This window comes from Pongo pygmaeus, chromosome 21 (assembly GCF_028885625.2).
Source record: "Pongo pygmaeus isolate AG05252 chromosome 21, NHGRI_mPonPyg2-v2.0_pri, whole genome shotgun sequence".
Lineage (NCBI taxonomy): Eukaryota > Metazoa > Chordata > Mammalia > Primates > Hominidae > Pongo > Pongo pygmaeus.
The window spans coordinates 62718450-62738052 of record NC_072394.2 but is presented as its reverse complement, the minus strand read 5'-3'; positions in this window follow the sequence as shown (position 1 = coordinate 62738052).

Below are 19603 nucleotides of genomic sequence, written 5' to 3'. Positions count from 1 at the left end.
GTGACCAAAGAGACTTACCAAGCAACATCAGACTCCCTGCAACACGTGTGCTGATGGGACAGAGGGGGAGTTATTTTTATACTTAAGAAATAACCAAGCATTCTGCATGCCCAAAGCCAGTCTGGGTTTTAAATACCTTTCATAATTTTTCTGACTATGGAGGTAATACATCCTCAGGGCATAAAATTTAGAAATTATAGAAGAGTATTTTTAAAAATCCAACCATTGAGCAATAACCATTATAAAAATTTTACTGTTTTCCTTTCTTGTCATTTATCTAGGCTCATACAGATATTTGGGGCTTTTTTCACAAAACTAGGAAAATGTTAAAAAATATATTCTAATATTATCTCGATTTTATTATTAGATTTATCATAACCATAAAAGATTTGAACACTTTTAACGACAGCATATTATTCCATTTCCATGGAATTACTGTATTGAATCTCCTACTGTTGGGTTTCAGTTCTTCCAAATTTGAATGTACATAATTTGGGGGCAGTTCTCATTCCATCCATGGCAGACTAGGTTGAATACAGCCGAGGTTTTGCAGGCGCACACTATGCCCAAATTAGAGCCACAGCCCAGGCTGTTGGCCGTGGAGTGATGATGCTTTCAACTGTATCAACTCTTGAAGTTGGTGAACCATGGCTTCTCCCCTTCAGGTGCTGGCAGACCTTCTCCTCATACTCTTGGCCCTTTGCTGGGCTGACAACTCCCTACTTGCCCTGCAGGCCTTCCCTGAGCTCTGGGGTCTTCTTTCTGCCCTCTTCATAGCTCCCTGTGGCTGCCGCATCTCAGCACTGACATCCTACGTGGCTCTTTGTCCACATCTACCTCCCTAGACCATGCATGCACCCCTTGTGAGCTAGGTCTTTGTCTTCCACATGGAAGTTCTCACTAAACACTTGAATAAAGGAATGAATAAACAAATGAATGAACAAACAATCTAACAAAGAAGGAGCACATGGGCTGACCTTGCAGGGCTCTCACTCCAAATCCTGGAGGTGCCTTCTGCAGCAGTTTCTGTCTCCCAGCCAGTTCACCTGTTGCTCAGGCTGTTCCTCAGAAGTGGCGCGTACAGGAAGCACGTGCTTGTTTGTACTGGCTCCATGTTTGTTTGCATTTAGGATCACGGAGTTTACTCAATTAAGAAATAGAATGGAGAGGAGGCACTGCCTCTGTTTGGCAGACAAAACAAAGAGAGGAGAGGGGAAGATGTCCAGGGCAGATTTCTCCCGCTTTCAATCTTAAATAAATAACCAGTTTCCCAATGCTAATTTTTCCTCTTTATGATCTTGTCCATCTGTGCACAGACGATGAGGTCTGATCCCTTGTGGTCCCAAACACCACGTGGCAGTGAGTTTCCAGGCCATGTCCCTATTGCAACAGAAGAGCCCATGTGTGTCTTTGTGAGCATGTTCATAGTTAACCTTGTTGATCATCACATGAATGTATTTCATCCTTACAACATGCCTGGGAGATAGGAACTCTTACTGTCCAAATTGCACAGATGGGGAAGCTGAGACACAGAGAGGTAATGTAACTTGCTCAAGGTCACACAGCCAGCAATGGCAGAGCCTGGATTTTAATCCTGACAATCTAACTTCAAAACCTATACCCGTGATCACCAGCTAGTCCTCAATAGCCAATGTGCTGATTTCTAAAGAAATTCCAGCACATTCCCACCGATCGTCAGCCTGTTACTCCCAGGGAATATAAACGCCTTGGGTTTAATTTAATGAAAGCTGTTATTGGAAAAGATACACCAAGATAATTAATTCCTTAAACAATGGAAACGAGGCTGCAGTTGTGTACGACTTTGTTTTTAATTGGAGGTCTCCCACCTCTGGAAGAGGGTGTGCTAGAAAGCTGAGAATCCCAGGAAGAGAGTCGGTAGGTGAGTCTGGAGGCTGCATGGCCTCAGGGTGATGGAAGGCGTGCCAGTGTGTGGGTGCCAGACCCAGAAGAGGGTGCCAAGATCACCTGGAGCAGAGCATCCAGGGAGCTGGACAGAGCTCTCAGAGATCTTTTCCTGCTTTGAAATGAGATAACCAATCCAGGGTATAAGTCCATGCTGGAGCCATGGCAGAGAGAGGACTAGGACCCAGCCTGCCAGCCCCTTTTTGAGGCTGGGACTTCTTGTTACCTCTACAGGATAGTATGATAGAAGGCTCCCCTGGCATAGGGCCAACTGGCATATAGTAGGTAACTTCTGCAGCTTCTGAGGTTAGTTTTAGCCTTCTTATCCTTTATGATGGCACCCTGATCCCCCCGCCCCAACTTCCTATTGTGTGAATCCTGCTGGGTGGGACTCTCCAAACAAGGATCCCACCCTGCCCAGAGGGGAGGCACGTAATCTGAGCAGATCCACTGGACTCTCTTGTTCAAGGTCCCCACCTTTGAGGAGAAGACCCCCAAAAGAGTAGAAAAGGTGCCTATGTCTTCTGGCCACAGCCCTGAGGCCTCCCGGACACCAGAGTGCCTAGGCTCTGGTTCTTTCTAGGTCCATTTCTCCAGCTTCTCCCCTACATTTGTGCATCCCCTAAGCCCTTCCAGCAAACTCCCTCTCTGCTTCCCTGTTATTCTGGCTGTTGCCGACACTCAGGGCCCCTGGCAAAGCAGATGCCCCACAGCTGGTTGTGGAGAGAACAAACAGCATCTGAGAGTGGGAATGTGTGTCCTCTGCAGCACCCCACGCCCTGGTCAAGAACTTTGCTTTTGTTTCACTGCCAGGAGAGCTCGGGAGCATCTCTGCACCCCTCTGAGCCTCTGTGTCCCCTGTAAAATGAAAACCATAACAGTTCCACAGGGCAGGAATGTGGAGAGAACAAGGTAATGAAGGTGAAGTGCCAAGCTCAGAACTTGGCACGTGGCATCTGGTACAGAACAATGATGTTCTATCTCAAGAGCCCTGGGCTGGAATCCCCCTTCTTGAACATCCTCTCTCTGCAACCTCTTTGAGGTTCTGTTTCTCTTCAACTCTGAAATGGACACAACAGAGCCCAACTTGAGGAGTGAGAAGCATGGGAAGTGAAATACATGAACACCCCTGATGCATGAGACACAGACCTCAGTGATTTTTTGAGGTATACCAGTAGAGACATGATGAGAAGTACTTTATTTTTTCTATCTGCCCTTCTATTTCTCTGGTTACATAAAAAGTCTCAGGTCAGCACTCATCTCTATTAAAGACCCCATCATAATAAAGAGGGTGCAGGGCTCAGCTGGGTCCTCACAGACAATACTATCAACCAGCATTTAGTTTTATGTTTTATGTCATATTTTGTATGGTTTCTTCCCATTCCTAGAAAATCTTACTAGTTTTCCACTTGGAAAAGAGTTGGAAATCTTACTTTTTTACTTTTTAATTTATTTAATTTTTAATTTTTGGGGGTACATAGTAGGTATATATATTTATAGGGTTCATGAAATGTTTTGAGCCAGGTGTGCAATGCATAGTAATCACATCATGGAGAATGGGGATATTCATCCCCTAAGCATTTGTCCTTTGTGTCGCAAACAATCCAATTATACTTGATTAGTTATTTTTAAATGTACAATTAAGTTATTATTAACTAAGTCACCCTGTTGTGCTATCAAATAGTAGGTCTTATTCTTTCTAATTTTTTGTACCCCACTTTAAAAATACATTTAAATAAAAAATTCAGTTGATTTAAAGAAAAATCTGAAGTAAATAACAGTATCAGTGTGTGAGAAGAACATGGCCAAGACCTTGAAGGTGGCACATGCTAGATGGCAGGGAGGCTGGAGATAGTGGATGTAACACAACAGGAACATGGCAGGTGTGCTGTCAATCCAAGCTGTCATCATTATTATCATCAGCCCCAGTTAGCAGGCCTGGTGTGAGCAAAGGGGCCGGCCTGCACTCACCTCCTTCCGAAAGCTGCTACCGTATGGAAGAATAATCGGCTCTGAGGGCAATAGGGATAATTACACAGGGGATCCATGCCACTGTGCCTGGTGATTAATCACCAGCTCTCCCTGACGCTTCCAAGCAACCCCGGCTGATGGGCATAATCAAACCCTGCAACTTGGGTCCTCCCACCAGCCACAAAACTTGCCCCTTGTGGCTCAGACAGATGTTCCTTGGGTTTCAGACCATGGGAAAATAAATGGGCTAATTCATCGCTGCTCCTCTGAAGAACACAGTCCAACCCTGCAACATCCACCAACTCCCTGGTGGCAGAAGTCACCCACTGCACTAGAGACCCCAAGAGACAAATGGCATCCTTTGCCTGTGATTGCTTAGTGGACTCCTGGGGTGCCAGACCCAGGCATGGCCAGCAGGCGGAGTTCATTCTCAACCCCACCTCCAGGTAACACTTTTCACCTGAGAGGCTCAGCCCCAGCCAGTAAGCCCTGCTGTCCTTAGCTATGTGAGCCACAGGTAGGAACTAGAGACAATGTTCATAATACACCTGGGCAGGGGATAAACACAGGCGGGCTCTTGTGATGGTTTGCTTGCATAAAAATGAAAATGAACCAGGCAGAAGCCTGCAATATGAAATGTGGCTCTGACTGCAGCTGAACAATATTTGACCCCCTCATCCAAAATGTCAACATCACCGCATCTTTCTCCTAATAGAGCAGTGTGCCTATGAGCCTTGAAAGATCTGCATTATAATTTGTAAATGTCCAGGAGTCAGTATGTCAATTATCTGAGGACTCCACGGATATGATGAATGGACAGAAAGACAAGGACAAAATTGGGATCCAGGCTAGGAACTAGGAGAGACAAGGACCCTAGGGGAGAGAGGAGCAAGAGGGTGAAGGAAGGGAGTGGGAGGGCAGAGAAAGGAAGGAAGAAAAACAAGAAAGAAGGAAAAGAGATGAATCATGTATTACTCAGGACCTCTTGATTGGAAGTCACAACAACCTAAAATAAACTGGATTAAACAGAAGTAGAAGAATATTGACTCATGGAACTAAGATATCTAGCAAATTAAAAGACTTCAGGCAAAACCGGATGCAGGTGTCGAAACAATAGTATCGGCACCCATTGTCCCTCCATCTCTCCACGCTACTGTCCTCTGCACCTCAGGAAGGCAGGTATGGAGCAAGGCACATGCTAGACGGTAGGGAGGCTGGAGATAGTGGATGTAACGCAACAGGCACATGGCAGGTGTGCTGTCAATCCAAGCTGTCATCATTATTATCATTAGCCCCAGTTAGCAGGCCTGGTGTGAGCAAAAGGGCCGGCCTGCGCTCACCTCCTTCCAGCAACTTCGGATTTTCACCACCTTACAGACCAGTAACCCAGAGGCAGGAGAGAAAACCTGCGTTTATATCGAGTCCCCCTCCCCGAAAGACTCTCATTGGCTTTCCCAGGTCATGTGCCCACTGCTGGGCCAATCACTGAAACAGGAACAATGGAGTATTCTGATTGGTCAGTTTGGAACATGCGATTAACAGTCTCACTAGCAACATGGACAGAAGAGGAGAGAAGTTCCCAGCATGAGGGGTGTTCGGCAGATAGAAAAGGCAGAAAGGGAAGAGAAGGAAAATGAAATTTCCTGGACACCTGCTATCTGTCAAGCACAATTGAAATAGTTGTTTTTTTCCAATTTAATCCTCATCATAACCCTGCCAGATACGCATTTGTATCCCCATTTTACTAGTGAGAAAATTGAAGCAATGTCAAACTTGGCCGCTTCCAGCTGTGCAGACATATCAGACACTGGGATGTGACAGTTGTGGATGGATTCATGCAGCCCCACCTCCACCACGCTACCCAGGACTGATGTGTTCATGAGACCACCTGGGCTGCTGGCCCATGAAACTTCAGCTCCTACCTTGGCTGATCAGTCAGGCAGCAGCCCTGGCTCCAGTGCAGCTCATGGAATCGTCAAAGACCTTTGTTACTTTGTTACTAAGCAATCATTGGCGCACTTACTCACTCATCATGTAAAAATACTTTCGGAGTCCCTACCATATACCAGCTGCTGTAATAGGGATCAGGAACACACAAATGAGTAAGATACAACCCAGCCCTCAAGGAAAGACAGGCAATCAGCAAAATCAAAAACAAACATTTGTAAAAATATTCTGAAGAGGCAAATGCAGGAAGATCTTGATTATGAGGAATACTCCAAAAATTTGTCTAATTTGGGGGGTCAAACTTTCTAGATAGCTAAGGCCTTAGGTTTTTTGGGGGTTTTTTGTTTGTTTTCGTTTGTTGTTGTTGTTGTTGTTGTCGTTGTTGTAGTTTTTTGAGATGGAGTCCCGCTGTGTCGCCCAGCCTGGAGTGCAGTGGTATGATCTCAGCTCACTGCAACCTCTGCCTCCCTGGTTCAAGCGATTCTCCTGTCTCAGCTTCCCAAGTAGCTGGGACTACAGGCACACACCACCATACCCAGCTAATTTTTGTATTTTTACTAGAGACGGGGTTTCACCGTACTGGTCAGGCTGGTCTCGAACTCCTGACCTCAGATGATCCACCTGCCTTGGCCTCCCAAAGTGCTGGGATTACAGGCGTGAGCCACCGCGTTTTAGGTCTTTAAGAATAAAACTGGCTACAGTGAGCTATAATTGCACCACTGCATTCCAGCCTGGACGACAGAGCAAGACCTTGTATCTAAAACAAAAACAAACATAAAATAGTGAGGGTCCTTCTAGAGTAGAAATATTTCTTAACTGTAGCACATACTTTTCCTGACTACCTGAGTGGCATCTGCTGCACCCAGTGGAAACTTCCTTGATGACTTAGGGTCTTTATGGTCAACATGAGTGATGTAATGAATTGAGTGGCCTCACAGTGGACCTGGCTGCCCAGGGGCAAGTACTGGAAGCACTGGGGGAGAGGCTACATCCCCATGTGGGTGAGATCTTGTAGGTAGATGGAAAAGAATGTGGGATTCTGCAGAGATTCTCAACAGGGGGCGATTGTGTCCCCCAGTGGATATTTGGCAAAGTCTGGAGACATTTGTGGTTATCAAAACTAGGAAAGGAGAGGTTGCTACCAGTGGGTAGAGGCCAGGGATGCTGCTACACATCCTGCAATGCACATGATGGACCCCTACAATAAAGAATTATCCAGCCACAAATGTCAATGGTACTGAGCATGAGAAATCTCAGGCTAGATGGAAATTGGTTTGTTGACAGTTTGAAGAAGTAATCCAAGTAGATGATTTAGTTTAGTGTATGGCAAATAAGGAGCTGTTAAAATGTATTGAAATATTCGCTGTTATTATCTTCATCACCACCATCATAACCATCACCATCATCATTATTATTATCATAATTTTTTTTCTTATAAAGGCACTTCCAACCTCCTGTATTCCACTCGGGCAATGGTAACAAGGATTGCTGGGTGAGACCTGCATCGTCAGAGCACACACATTGTTGTTCCATCACTGACTCCTAAGATGACTTTCAATACATTAGCCTGATCCTCCTAAGGAGCTCAAGATGCTCACCTATACAATGGGCAAACTGCTGTCCTCTTCATATGATGAAGACAGAGCTCAGTGCATGTTAAGTTTCCTGCTGTGAATTACTTTGAATGTCACGATGAAAAGCCAGGTTATACATCCAGGAAAGTGGATTCCCATATTCTTCCATGGCTGTCAGTTTCACTGCTGGAAACACCACAGCCGTGACCCTGACTAACCTTCAGCTGCATTCTTCTCTTGCAATCCTCCAGCCCTTCAGCATCCAGGGAAAATAACTTCCCCCCGCCCGCCCCCTGCAACACACGTAATCTCCGTGGACTATCTGGCCCCCTCCCGAATATTTCTGAAGATTCTAAGAAGTGGGAGAAGGAGGCCCTGGGCTTTCCAATGGTCACCTCGCCTGTCTTCTTGCTTTGCTCAACGTCACTAATGTCTTATTTCTATTGTGGCTGCTCCATTCTGTCCCAAATGTGACAGCGCCTCTGTTTCTCTTCCCAATATACCACCTGGTACAGTTTACACCAGGTGAACCTTACCCACCAAGTTAGTGGATATACAGTCTCATCACGAATTGGAGTAGGAGGGCTGTGGAGAGCATGATGAAGGCAGATCAGAGCAGAGAGCAGAAAGCAGCTTCACACCAGATGCCAGAAGATGCCCAATGATGCTGGCTCAGCCCCTCAGCCACAGCCCATCATGGGAGCCCCAAGCTGCTCTCTCCTCCAGTGCCAGCCCACCCTGCCACCCTCTCTCACATAGGGCCCATTCTTCCTTGTGGCCCCATGCCCTGCCTCGAATCTATCTTCAGGGCCTACTCCAAAGAATCGTGTTTAGGACTACTTCTCAGAAGACTGAGAAGTGTAAACTAGAATTGAGGAATATTTCTGTCTCAAAGAGTGAAAAACATTTCACACTGGAACATGGAGGACTCACATTTACTTTATTGTGTAGAACGATGTGGCTTTCTTTGCCAATATTTCCCCATTCCAGGCAACACTAGATACTTTACCTCTCATGACAAATAGGCCTAACAAATGTTTTCCTAGCAGAATGGCTATTTTGTTAGGCAATAAATTTTCCTTCCACTTCCTCATGCAACCAGCATGTGTTATGTCTAGTTTTTAAAAGAGGAACTTCTCCTTGTCCTGGTGCACTCTCTTTCAGAGCTACATCACTGTGGCACCCACTTTCCACTGGGAGCAGTTCTGATCCCCTCGGGCCAGCCTTCCTCCTGGGAGACTTCCCAAGAAGCTGTTAATCCCCTTGATCTTAGCCACCAAATCCATCATCTACTGGATCGTTCTTCCTGGAAAGCATTCAAAATGTGATACATTTTAAAATCACTTTTCCTTTGGTGTCCAGTAACTTGTGGGTCTCATAGAGCTTATTCAAAAGCCAGTAGAGGCTGTTTGTTTTCCTTCTCTTTTGCTATTCAATATGGCTTTAAAGCCTTTCCCCAAAGTAGAGGTAAAACCCATATGTGTATTATACTTTCGACTCAAACTCTATTCTGCCATAAAACACCAGAATTTATTCATCCTATTTAACTGTAACTTTGTACCCATGGCCAATCTGTCTGCATTATCCTCTTCCTCCTACCGTCCCCGGCCTCTGGTAAACACTATTCTATTCTCTACTTCTATGAAAGCAGCTTTTTTAGAATCCACAAATGAGTGAGATTATGCCTTATTTGTCTTTCCATCCCTGGCTTATTTCACTTAACAGATGTCCTTCAGGTTCACCCATATTGCCACAAATGATAGGATTTCATTCTTTTTATGGCTGAATAGTATTCTATTGTGTGTGTGTTTGTATGTGTGTGTGTTTCTTTGTCCATTTATCCATTGCCAGACACTAAGGTTGGCCATATCTTGGCTATAGTGAATAGTGCTGCAATGGACATAGGAGTTTGAATCTCTCTTAGATATACAGATTTCATTTATTTTAAATAAATATTCAGTGGTGGAATTTCTGAATCATTTGATAATTCTATTTTTAATTATTGAGAAACCTCTATACTGTTTCCATAATGGGTGTACTAATTTACATTCTCACCAACAGTGTCTAAGTGTTCCCTTTCTCCACATCCATGCCAGCATTTGAAACTTTTTGTCTTTTTAATAATATAAAATCCTTCTAATTTGGGTGAGGTGATATCTCCTTGTAGTTTTTATTTGCATTTATCTTATGATTAGTGAAACTGAGCACTTTTTCATGTACCGATTGGCCATTTGTATGTCTTCTTTTGAGAAATGTCTATTCAGATCCTTTGCCCATTTATTAATCTATTACAGTCATCCCTCAGGATTTCAGGACCCCCCTCAGATGCCAAAATCCTCCGATGTTCAAGTCCCAAAAATACTACATTTTCAATCCCCATTTGGTTGAATTCACAGATGTGAGACCCTCAGAAAGGGAGGGCCGGCTGTATTTGCTTTTTGCTGTTAAGTTGTTTGAGTTCCTTATGTATTGTAGATATTAACTCCTTGTCAGACTCATAGTTTGCAAATATTTTCTCCCACTCTGTAGGTGGTCTCTTTACTCTGTTGATTATTTCCTTATCCTCTCAGATCTAGAACAAGACAAAGATGCCTACTTTCACCACTTTTATTTAACATAGCACTGGAAGTCCTAGACAGAGCAATTAGGCCACAGGAGAAAAAAGGGGAGCCTCCAATTGGAAACGAGTGAGTCAAATAGTCCCTGTTTGCAGAGGACATAATTGTGTATATAGAAAGCCCTGATGACTCCATCAAAAAAAAAAAAACTGTTAAAACTAATAGATTCAGTAAATTTGCAGGATACAATATCAACCTATAAAAATTAGTGTGTTTCTACACACAATAGTGAACATCTGAAAGAGAAATCAAGAAAGCAATCTCACTTATAATAGCTACAAAAATAAAATAATCTACTTAGGAATACATTTAACCAAGGAGGTGGAAGACTTCTACAATGAAAACTATAAAACATCAGTGAAAGTAATTGAGGAAGACACACAAAAATGGAAAAATATCCCATGTTCATGATTTGGAATAAATAATATTGTTAAAATATTCATACTACCCAAAGTGATCTACAGATTCAATGCAATTCCTATCACAATGCCAGTAACAGTCTTCACAGAAATTTTTTAAAATCCTAAAATTCATATGGAACAACAAAAGATGTTAAATAGCCAAAGCAATCTTTAGCAAAAAGAACAAAGCTGGAGGCATCAAACTATCTGGCTTCAAGATATAATACAAAGCTATAGTAAGCAAAACAGCATGGTATTGACCTAAAAATAGGTCAATAGAACAGGATAGAAAACATGGAAATAAATCCACACACTTACAACCAACTGATTTTCCACAAAGGCACCAAGAATACACATTGGGGAAAGGACAGTTTCTTCAATAAATGGTGCTGGGGAAACTGGATATCCACATGCAGAAAAATTAAACTAGACCCCTATCTCTCACCATACAGAAAAATCAACTCAAAATGGATTAAAGACTTAAATGACTTAAATATAAGACCTGAAACTATAAAACTACTAGAAGAAAACATAGCCATAGGGGAAATGCTCCATGTCATTGTTCTGGGCAAAGAATTTTGGATAAGAACTCAAAAGCATAAGAAACAAAAGTGAAACTAGACAAATTGGATTACATCAAACTAAAAAGTTTCTACACAACAAAGGAAATCAATTTTCATTTTCTTACATCAATCAAAGTTCGCCCCATTGCTGCTATGGGGTTGATGGGAGGTGCCAGGCCCTCTGGCTCTCCAATGCTCGCCTGCCTGGAACTGCTACTCTTCCCTTCTGGGAAAAGACTCGGGGAAAGCTTGCCTATGGCATGGTCATAGCTCCCCCTCGACAAATGTAAACCAGTGGTTCCTCATCTTTAGCATGCATCAGAAATTACCAGAAGGGTGTGTTAAAATACTGATTGCTGGACGACACTCCCAGGATTTCTGATTCAGTGGGACCTGATAAGTTTTTATTTCTAACAATTTCCAGGTGATGATGATGCTGCCGGTCCAGGGACCACAGAGAATAAGTTATGTCAATAGTTCCAAACTACCTCAGTGGTGTTTAGACTTTTGAATATACAAGCATCATCAAGGAGTTATTAATGATGACGATTTTAGATCATCAAGAGAAATAAAATGTAAGCCACATATGTAATTGTAAGGTTTCTAATAGCCATGTTTTTAAAAATCAAAAGGAAACCATGAAACCAATTTTTAAGATATACTTTATCCCAATATATTCAAACTTTTATCATTTCCATATAGTCAATATCAAAGTGATTAATAAAATATTTTCCTTATTTATACCAAATTTTCCAAATCAAGTATGTATTTTGCTCAATGCAGTTTCAGATGATCCATAACAACTGGCGGTTCATAGCTCCCTCCCCAGACAGTGCCGTTCTAGGGCCTTTCCTTGGGAAACTCTAGAAGCTGCTCTTCTAGAAAGCCCTCCCTGCCTCCCTCCCACACCGAACTTCCCTCCAGCACCAAAAAATTCATACCAACTTTCCCTGATTCAGTGCTTCTCAACCCTGGCTGTGCACCAGAATCATTTGAGGGACTTTAAACATCCTGAGGCTTGGGCTTCACCCATCTGTGTTCTGATGTCAGTGGTCTCTGGTGCAGCCCAGGCAATGGGATAGTTTTAAATCTCTCCAGGTAATCCTAATCTCCAGCTCTAGTCATCTCTTGGAAGCTCCCTGACCCAGCGGGACTGTTAGCTCCTGAAGACAGTGTTCCTCACCTCCTGGGACCATGCAAGATGTTCTCAATCCCAGGCCCCATCCAGACCTGCTGAGTTCAATCTGGTGTTTTTATAAGATTGCCAGGTGATTTCTCTGCATATTGAAGTTTGAGAAGCACTGCCTTAAGGGGAGTAATTAAGAAATTAATCGGGCAAATGTTTCACATTGTCTATGAGAAAGCCAAATACATCTTCTCTACCCTCCACGCTGTGGGCCAGGCCTAGTGTAACGCTTCAGTAGAAAGATGGAGGTTGTGCAAAGGGTTCTTGGAGGGGATGTGGCTCTGACTCCAGTCCAGCCGTTACACTTGCTGTTCTATGTTTGGAAAACCACTTGCCCTCTCTGAGCCTCAATTTATATAGCCATAAAATGAGGGAAATGGGCACGATAAAAATGATAAAAGTCTAGTTTACAGATGTGGGGAAAAGAAAGAGAGATCAGACTGTTACTGTGTCTATGCAGAAGTAGCCATAAGAGACTCCATTTTGTTCTGTACTAAGAAAAATTCTTCTGCCTTGAGATGCTGTTAATCTGTAACACTACCCCCAACCCTGTGCTCGCAGAAACATGTGCTGTGACTCAAGGTTTAATGGATTTAGGGCTATGCAGGATGTGCTTTGTTAAACCAATGCTTGAAGGCAGCATGCTTGTTAAAAGTCATCACCACTCCCTAATCTCAAGTACCCAGGGACACAAAACACTGAGGAAGACCGCAGGGACCTCTGCCTAGGAAAGCCAGGTATTGTCCAAGGTTTCTCCCCATGTGATAGTCTGAAATATGGCCTTGTGGGAAGGGAAAGACCTGACCGTCCCCCAGCCCGAAACCCGTAAAGGGTCTGTGCTGAGGAGGATTAGTAAAAGAGGAAGGAACGCCTCTTTGCAGTTGAGATAAGAGGAACGCATCTGTCTCCTGCTCTCCCTGGGCAATGGAATGTCTCGATGTAAAACCTGATGGTATGTTCCATCTACTGAGATAGGAGAAAAACGCCTTAAGGCTGGAGGTGAGACATGCTGACGGCAATACTGCTCTTTAATGCACCAGATATGTTTGTGTATGTGCATATCAAAGCACAGCATATTTTCTAACCTTGTTTATGACACAGAGACATTTGTTCGCATGTTTTCCTGCTGACCCTCTCCCCACTATTACCCTATTGTCCTGACACATCCCCCTCTCCGAGAAGGTAGAGACAATGATCAATAAATACTGAGGGAACTCAGAGACTGGTGCCAGCCTGGGTCCTCCGTATGCTGAGCGCCGGTCCCCTGGGCCCACTTTTCTTTCTCTATACTTTGTCTCTGTGTCTCTTCCTTTTCTCAGTCTCTCGTCTCACCCGATGAGAAACACCCACAGGTGTGGAGAGGCAGGCCACCCCTTCATCAGAACCATTTTTCTTGGTTAATAATTTTCAAAAATCAAATTGGTTTCTACCATTTAAAAAAGGGAATTTGACATAATATCCCCAAATTCTAGTTTATCCTAAAAAATTCAGAGATGTGGCATCCCCGGGTCCATATTTATTCTGGCAGACAGTTAGGTAAAGCAATTAACTCTCCAGATGCTTACAAATTCACCCAGCCCCGCCACTCATTACAGTACTCACCTAGCCCAGGAGAAGGTTGAGTTTGAGAACTTGTACTGCAGCAACAAAATCTAAGCTGGAACTGTGTTTCCCAGAATTCTTTCTGCCGTATGTTTCCAGACCAAGGTTGGCCACAAAAGAAACCTGTAGTGAATTGGAAGGCAGAAGTGAAGGCACATCCAATAGGCTCAAAAGGGCTGGGTGATGTTGAAGCACCTGCTCGGTGTTGCTGATTAGGGGCCAGGCCGGCAGCTCTTCCAGCTCTAATGAGTCCTGGGCCAGGTGCGCGAGCAGAGCAGCCTCCTGGCAGCTTCCTTCTGCGGGTCACCTGTGACAGATCTGGGTTATTCTTGTCCCTTGTGCATTCCAGGTTTTCCTTATTCTCCCCTACTTCCTGTCTCCCGGACTCTCAGCCCTGCTGATCTATGGTCAGTTCAGGCCAACCACCAGGTGTGGAGACAACAGCCTTCCATAGACATCTTCACCATCTTCCATACCTGCATAACGTGTAACCCTAGAAGAAATCTCTCGCTCCAAATCACTCACAGGGATTGATCAGGGAAGCAAAACCTTTTATCAACACAGCGCTGGACTTCACAAGTCTCCAAAGCAGCGATTACATTTTGTAGTCACAGGTCAATGTGAAAATCACATGAGAACTCCGGGATCCCTCACAGACAATGCAAAACATTTTGCCCAATGGATTCAATAGACCAGTGGGTCTCAAACCTTAATGTACACATGTATCACCTGGGGATCGTGGACTCTTTTTGAAATGCAGATTCTGGTGCAGCAGGCCTGGGGTGGGGGCTCAGATTCTGCATTTGTAACAAGTTCCCGGAGAATGCTGGTGCTGCTGGTCCAGTGACCACACGTTGAGTAGCAAGGTGTTCAAAGGTTCATGAACCCCTCATAGAAGACCTCCTCTAAGGTCTCTCCTAATTATAATGTGCAATTGTTTGCCCTGTAGTTTGGTTGAATAGATTGCCCAAACTGAGAGGCAAGTCCGGGGTGGCCTGAGCAATGTCTGCTAAACCTCATAATAAATTTCCCCATGGATCCCCACAATGAAGCTGCAATGAGACAGAAAGCCCCTCGCACCATGGGCTTTGCAGCTGTTACAGGACAGCCCAGCCAAATTTGGTCAGCACAGCCATGCTTCTGGAAAGGAGATTCTTGCCTGCCCTGGGCAGGGAGTGAGTTCAGATAAAGACCTTGGCGATGGGGTACTCTCTCCCCAGCACCCACCTGCCACCTGTGGTGAAGTGAGGCCTTCACCTTCTTCACTTTCTCATTGAGTTATACAACCCAGAGCCTACCAGACTGCGGGTTTCTGTGGACTCTTGTCATCCCTATTTGCCTTTTTCTCTAGCTCCTGGTCCTTCCTGATACACATGGTAGATGCCCAATAAATGTATGCTGACTGAATGAATGAATATGCAATTTTCACAATAGTCCATCTGAAATTAGGCTCCCTTGGCCATCCAGACCTTCTAGGGCTTCCCACATGCCTCTCACTGTTTATTTGTGAGCGTTCAAAGTCCAGAAGCTCTTGTCACCATTGCCCTCAACACAGTAGAGTTAGAAAGGTAAGACAAGACTCAAGGTCACAGGCATGGCTTTTAGAGGCAAAGAAGAAAGGTTAAGAGCAGAGGTTCTCAAATTTCAGCAGGAACTCCAGTCACCTGTGAAGAGTGTTAAAAATGTAGATTCCAGCCAGGTGCGGTGGCTCACACCTGTAATCCCAGCACTTTGGGAAGCTGAGGCGGGCGGATCACTTGAGGTCAGGAGTTCGAGACCAGCCTGGCCAACATGGTGAAACCCCATCTCTACTAAAAAAGTACAAAAATTAGCCAGGTGTGGTGGCAGGCACCTGTTATCCCAGCTACTCAGGAGGCCAAGACAGGAGAATTGCTTGAACCCAGAAGGTGGAGGTTGCAGTGAGCTGATCACACCACCACACTCCAGCCTGGGCGACAGAGCGAGAATCCATCTCAAAAAAAAAAAAAAACCAGAAAAACAGATTCCCAAGGCCTCAGCCCAGACCTGCTGAATGAGCCTCTGGAGGTGGGACCCCAGTATCTGTATTTTAACACACTCCCCAGAGACTTTGGTGCCTGGTAGGTTAGGTTCCACCCCTCACGACCTACTTCTGTCCTGCAACCACCCTTTGTTAGCATAAAACAGCAAAGGGTGTGTTCGTTCACCCTTTAGTGCAACATACATTGACAAAGGTTTCACCTCTCACCAGCACTGTGTTGAGTATGGAGGCTACAGAAGAAGATAAGACACATCACTGGCCCCCGGTGAGCTCGCCTACAGCCTAGAGGAGGGGCAGACAAGTCAGGAGGCAGTGTATTCTCCAGTGGTTCTGTGAGGCACTGCAGGGATCAGAGGAGAAATCTGGCCCAGTGACCATCCCTGCTGGCACCTGAAGGCTGAGAAGGAAAGAGCCAGGAAAACCTCAGTATGATTGGGACACAAAATTCCAGGCAGAGTGAAGAGATAGGCTTGAGGGTGTCAAGTGCAGAATCTGGCCTTCTGTCCTGGCGGCAATGATGACAGGAATGCAACGTGTGAAATCCACACTTCACAGTTAAACTCTCATGCGATGGGCATGGAGTGCCCACAGAGTGCGAATAAGAGGTGAGGAGGAAACACCTCTCCTGGAAACACCATCCACTCTTGAGGACCTAGGTGACTGTCTCCCATCTGAAAAGAGTCTGCAATAAAATAGTCTTTACAGTTATTCAGAGTTTTCCCTGATCCTGCCAACCTCCGTACTTGATTTAAAATCTTTCCATCTGGAATTATTAGTCCAGAGCAGTTTCTCAAAGAAAAGATGGATGGTGCAAGCCGACTGCTGCTAGCATTCAGAAAAACGTGTTCTCTCTCTGCCATTCAGCGAAAGTTCTTTAATCACGGTTGATTGGAGGTTACCAACCTTGAATTATTAGTTAATGGCATCTCTGCAAAGAAATGATTTATTGGGTGAGTAAACTTTGCAAACAAACACAGATCCTCCATTGCTGGCTAATTCATCGGAAGCTGAAATGTGCATTATTTTAACTGTCTTTCTAGTGGAATCAAAATCCGAAGCAGAGGCTAATATTTAGCCTTGATCTCAGATTTCTCTGCCATCGAGATGTTAAGAATACAGAAAGCCAAGGCACAGAAGAATCCCCAGATGTTCTGTTTCCAGGGTTCGCCTGTGCTCACAGGCTCCCTTGCAGCTGGCACCCCACCTGGGGGCAGCCTCCCTGTTGAGGATCACCATCGGGAGAGGAGCCTGTGGTTCAATGGCTGTACCTCTGTCACCTTTCACCAGGACCCTATCCTGAAACACCAGCCAGGGCCAGCACCACTCATTGCTGGAGGATCCCTGCTCTGCCACCTCTCCTTGGTCCATTTGTTCTCAAGCAAATGACATTGGAACCAAGAAAGGAATGTGCTCTGTTTGTCAATTGTCAGGGAGGGGACACATCTTTCCTTTCTTCCCTCAAAGAGGGACTGGTTCAGCCTCAAACCCTCTGAAGGGCAAGATCAGCGGAAGCAGGAATGCTGGAGCTTTCTCAGCCCTCTCCCCAGCCGTGTGAGTCACGGGTGCACCAGGCTCCCTCCTGCTGTCCCTCCACTGGGACACTGCCCCCTCCAGTTCGCTGTTCATACTCACAGGCAGCTTGGGCATTTGCGGGGCTTCCCCAACCCCCAGACTACGTCAGACCCCTGGGGATACACTCTCCTGACTTACAAACCTTTTGTGTAGCACTGAATATAGTTATGATTGCAATTTTTGTGTGTAATGATTAGATTAATTTCCATCTCACCTCTTGGGAGGCTCATTGTTTTTGCTCCCTTCAGCATCCCTGGTGCCCAGTGTTGGAGCTGTGGTTGGTAACTAAGAATGGCCAGTGGTTAGAATCACTTGAGAGAGCCAGAAAGCCCAGGGAGGTGGTGGGTGGAGAGCAACCTTTCCGCTTCATTACCCAGAGGAGGCGGCTGACTCGGGCATGTACCTCATGGGCTGGCCAGCCCTTGCTGCTCCCTATGCCACCTGCAGCCAAGTCCCTGGGCAGCTCAGCGTCCTCAGCTCTTTGTTAACAACTCTGGAGGAGGTAAGCAGAGCACCAGCAGCCAGGGGGAGATAGAGCAAAATCTCTGCCACGATGGCAAGAGGAGCAGAGCCCACATGTGACCTCGGGAGATAGACAAGGCTCCCTGTGCGAGGACCATCGGGGCAGCCAGGAAGGCTGGTGGAGTTTCTGTAGATAGGGGTGGGGACAGGACTCCAGGATGAGGGCACAGAGTAAGCAAAAGCCTGGAGGGAGGCCCAAGATGGCCTCTGGGGTACAGATCTGTAGCTGGGGTTTCGGGCTTCAGGCAGAAAAGGCAGGCTCATGGTTCGGAGGCCATTGAATGGAAATTCCCAGGCACTAGGGAGCCACTGATGGGTTCTGATCCAGGGAATGTGTGGCGGGGGATCTTCTGGGGATGTTAGTACCCAACAGATGAGAGACACTGAAGCAGGGAGATTTGTCCAGAGGCTGGGGGAAAGGTGGCAATGGGGACAAGACAGAGTTTGAGGAGGTGACGCGTGTCCAGCATGACTTCGCAGCTTAAAGGCTAAGCAGGTAGGAAACAGAGGTGACAGTGACCAGGATGAGAGATGGGCCATCAACACACCACACATGAAACACACAGCCAGGTCAGGTTGCTGTGTTCCGGGGACAAGTCTGGTTTGGTGAAGGAAGGTGCAGAAATTTCTTGTCACCTACTTTTCTCACCATTCAGAAATCAGTGTCCTCTTAAAGCCATAAAGAACAGTGATATATTTGACTTCATCTTTTTTTTTTTTAGTTTTTGCATGGAAAAAAGATATCAAAAACCAAAGGACAAACTGAAAAAAAAGTAACATATATAACAAACAGAGCTAATATCCTCACACACTGTATTAGCCTGTTTTCACACTGCTTTCAAGAACTTCCCTGAGACTGGGTAATTTATAAACAAAAGAGGTTTAATTGATTCACAGTCTGTGGGGCTGGGGAGGCCTCGGGAAACTTACAATCATGGCGAAAGGGGAAGCAAACATGCCCTTCTTCACAAGGTAGCAGGAGAGAGAGAAGAGAAAGTGAAGCGGGGAAGAGCCCCAAATAAAACCACCAGGTCTCGTGAGAACTCACTCACTATCACAAGAACAGCATGGGGGAACTGCCCCCCATGATCCAATCACCTCCCTCCCTCAACACGTGGGATCACAATTCGAGATGAGATTTGGATGAGGACACACAGCCAAACCATACCACATACAAAGCATTCCTACAAATAAATAAAAAGGACCGCCAATCCATCAGAAAAAAAAAAAATGGGTAAATGACAAAAACAGGCAGTTCACAGGAAAATAAGTGGCTCATAAACATAATTTCATATGTTCCAGCTTCATTTATAATGAAAGTTATGGAGGTTAAGACTAAAATTACAGACCCTTTTGAAGTTATTTTACTTAGGCTGGTAAATATTTAAAAACTGATAATACACACTGCTGGTGGGAATGTTGGAAAACAATTTGTCAGTAGGTATTAACATTTTAAACGTATGTTCCCATTCCTCTAGGAATTTCACTGCTAGGACTGTATCCTAACAATATGTTCATGCATGCATAGAAAAGTGCGAATTAGAATGTTCTCCGCAGGACTGTTTGTTGTAGCAAAAAGCCAGAAATCACCTGAATATTCTCAGCAGAAAACTGCTTAAGTTATAACACAGTCATACAAACAATGACATAAAAACTCTAAAAAGTACAATAACTATACCTATGTTGACAGGGAAGGATCTCTTA